Below are 3,893 nucleotides of genomic sequence, written 5' to 3' on the forward strand. Positions count from 1 at the left end.
AAAACATTTATAAAAGACATGCCTGTTAAAGAACTTATCCAAGATATACCAAGAACTCTTAAAACTCAACCATAAGTAAAGGAACTATTCCAATTAAAAATGGGCAAAAGATCTTATCAAGGAATATATACAGACAGCAAATAAGCATATGAAAAGATGCTTCACATCCTATGTCACTTGGGAAATGCAAATTAAAACAACAGTGAGGCTCTCTAAGAGTCACCCCTGCGCAGCTTTCTTGAAGCAAATGAGCCTGAGGCAGCCATTGCCTGCTCTGTGTTCTCCAGTACCTGGATTCTTACCCTTGCAGATGCCTGAGGAAGTGCACCATGGAGAGGTGGAGCCATTTGCCTTCGAGACAGAAATTGCCCAACTCATGTCTCTTATTATTAATACCTTCTATTCCAACAAGGAAATTTTTCTTCCAGAGTTGATCAGTAATGCTTCTGATGCCTTGGACAAGATTTGCTGAGAGCCAGACAGATCCTTCCAAATTGGACATTGGTAAAGAGCTGAAAATTGACATCATCCTGAACCCCCAGGAATGTACTCTAACTCTGGTAGACATGGGCATTGGCATGACCAAAGCTGATCTCGTAAATAATTTGGGACCCATTGCCAAGTCTGCCATTAAAGCATTTATGGAGGCTTTTCAGGCTGGTGCAGACATCTCTATGATTGGGTGATTTGGTGTGGGCTTCTACTCTGCCTACCTAGTGGCAGAGAAAGTGGTTGTGATCACAAAGCATAACAATGAGGAACAGTATGCCTGGGAGTCTTCTGCTGGCAGTTCCTTCACTGTCTGTGCTGACCATGGTGAGCCTATTGGCCGGAGTACCAAAGTGATTCTCCACCTGAAGTAAGACCATACAGAGTACTTGGAAGACAGGCGGGTCACAGAAGTGGTGAAGAAGCACTCACAGTTCATAGGCTATCCCATAAAACTCTATCTGCAGAAAACATGAGAAGGAAATCAGTGATGATGAGGCTGAAGAAGAGAAAGAAGAGAATAGGAAGATAAATATGATGAAGAGAAGCCTATGATTGAAGATGTGGGTTCAGATGAGAAGGATGATAGTGGCAAAGATAAGGAGAAGGAAGACAAAGAAGATAAAGGAGAAGTACAGGAAGTGCAGGAAGAATGGAACAAGACCAAGCCCATTTGGACCAGAAACCCTGATGACATCATCCAGGAGGAATATGGTGAGTTCTACAAGAGTTTTACCAATTACTGGGAAGATCACTTGGCAGTAAAGCACTTCTCTGTAGAAGGTCAATTGGAATTCAGAGCACTGCTGTTCATCCCCCATTGGGCTCCTTTTGACCTCTTCGAGAACAAAAAGAAAAAGACCACCAAACTGTATATCTGCCATGTGTCCATCATGGACAGCTGTGATGAGTTGATTCCAGAATATCTCAACTTCATCCATGGGGTGGCTGACTCTGAAGACCTTCACCTGAACATCTCCCGAGAAATGCTCCAGCAGAGCAAAGTTCTGAAGGTTATTCATAAGAACATTGTTAAGAAGTGCCTTGAACTCTTTTCTGAGCTGGCAGAAGACAAGGAGAAATATAAGGAATTCTATGAGGCATTCTCTAAAAACCTGAAGCTTGGAATCCATGAGGACTCCACTAACTGGCGATGCCTTTCCGAGCTGCTGCGCTATCACACCTCCCAGTCTGGAGATGAGGTGACTTCTCTCTCAGAATATATGTCTCGCATGAAGGAGACCCAGAAGTCCATCTGTGACATCACTGGTGAGAGCAAAGAGCAGGTTGCCAGCTCTTCCTTTGTGGAGTGCGTGTGGAAGCAGGGCTTTGAGGTAGTGTACGTGATGGAGCCCACTGATGAGCACTGTGTGCAGCAGCTCAAGGAGTTTGATGGGAAGAGTCTGGTCTCCATGACCAAGGAGGGCCTGGAGCTGCCTGAGCACAAGGAGGAGAAGAAGATGGAGGAGAGCAAGGCCACGTTTGAGAACCTGTGCAAACTCATGAAAGAGCTCTTGGATAAGAAGGTGGAGAAGGTGACAGTCTCCAACAGGCTCATGTCTTCACCCTGCTGCTCTGGGATGAGCACCGCAGCTGGACAGCCGACGTGCAGTGCATCATGAGAGCTCAGGCACTTTGGGGCAACTCGACCATGGACTAAATGATGGCCAGAAAGCACCTGGAGATCGGTTCCGACCACCCCCTCGTGGAGGCCCTGCAGCAGAAGGCAAGAGGCAGGCATAAACGGCAAGGCCGTCAGGGACCTGGTGGTGCTGCTATTTGAAACTGCACTGCTCTTCTCTGGCTTCTTGCTTGAGGATCCCCAGACCCACTCCAGACGCATCTCCCACATGATAAAGCTTGGCCTGGGCGTTGATGAAGCAAGGTGATGGCAGAGGAGCCCAGTGCTGCTGTTTCTGATGAGATCCCCGCCTTGAGGGTGACAAGGATGCCTCTTGCATGAAAGTAGATTAGGAGTTTCTACCTGCAGTCTGCTCCCTCTGTATAGCATCCCCATGGTGCACCCAGTGGCAGCCCTAGTGGCCCTGGCTCATGTGGTTCCCTCTGCTGATGTCTGGTGGTTTTATTTCTGTCCTTCTGTCTAAGGCAGGATACAAGGGCCTCAAGCAAGCCCTATCCCTATCCATGTTTGACATGGGGTTTGAATATTGTGTGTTGTGTGTTTTTTTTGTTCTGAAATTAAAGTATTGGGGAAAAAAACCCAAAACAAAACAGTGAGATACCACTACATGCCTCTTCAGTTCAGTTCAGTCGCTCAGTCGTGTCCGACTCTTTGCGACCCCATGAATTGCAGCACGCCAGGCCTCCCTGTCCATCACCATCTCCCGGCGTTCACTCAGACTCACGTCCATTGAGTCGGTGATGCCATCCAGCCATCTCATCCTCTGTCATCCCCTTCTCCTCCTGCCCCCAATCCCTCCCAGCATCAGAGTCTTTTCCAATGAGTCAACTCTTCGCATGAGGTGGCCAAAGTACTGGAGTGTCAGCCTTAGCATCATTCCTTCCAAAGAAATCCCAGGGCTGATCTCCTTTAGAATGGACTGGTTGGATCTCCTTGCAGTCCAAGGGACTCTCAAGAGTCTTCTCCAACACCACAGTTCAAAAGCATCAATTCTTCGGTGCTCAGCTTTCTTCACAGTCCAATTCTCACATCCACACATGACCACTGGAAAAACCGTAGCCTTGACTAGATGGACCTTTGTTGGCAAAGTAATGTCTCTGCTTTTCAATATGCTATCTAGGTTGGTCATAACTTTTCTTCCAAGGAGTAAGCATCTTTTAATTTCATGGCTGCAGTCACCATCTGCAGTGATTTTGGAGCCCCCAAAAATAAATTCTGACACTGTTTCCACTGTTTCCCCATCTATTTGCCATGAAGTGATGGGACCAGATGCCATGATCTTCGTTTTCTGGAAATGGCCAAAATCTAGAATGCTGCAAGAGCAAATGCTGGCAAGGATGAGTAGCAAGAGGAACTCTCATTCATTGCTGGTGGGAATGCAAAATGGTATAGTCACTTTGGAAGAAAGTATGGTAGTTTCTTACAAAAAATAAACATACTCTTACTATATAATCTCTCAATCTCTTTACTTGATAATTTACCCCAGTGAGTTGAAAATTTATGTCCACCCAAAAACCTGTACATGGATGTTTATAATAGCTTTGTTCAGAATTGCCAAAACTTGGAAGAATCAAGATGTCCTTCAGTGGGTGAGTAGATAAACTGTGATACATTCAGACAATGGAACATTATTCTGTACTAAAAAGAAGTAATTATTTTCTCCCATTCAGAAGGCTGTCTTTTCACCTTGCTTATATTTTCCTTTGTTGTGCAGAAGCTTTTAATTTTAATTAGATCCCATTTGTTTATTTTTGCTTTTATT

At 45.4% G+C, this 3,893-nt stretch overlaps 1 pseudogene across 1 annotated transcript; it reads left to right on the forward strand.

Annotated features, from left to right (window-relative positions):
* On the forward strand, window positions 296–2,653 carry LOC102183794 (annotated as a pseudogene). Its single transcript, XR_001918545.1, has one exon. The product of XR_001918545.1 is annotated as a heat shock protein HSP 90-beta pseudogene (transcript).

Source organism: Capra hircus, chromosome 9 (assembly GCF_001704415.2).
Source record: "Capra hircus breed San Clemente chromosome 9, ASM170441v1, whole genome shotgun sequence".
NCBI classification, from domain to species: domain Eukaryota; kingdom Metazoa; phylum Chordata; class Mammalia; order Artiodactyla; family Bovidae; genus Capra; species Capra hircus.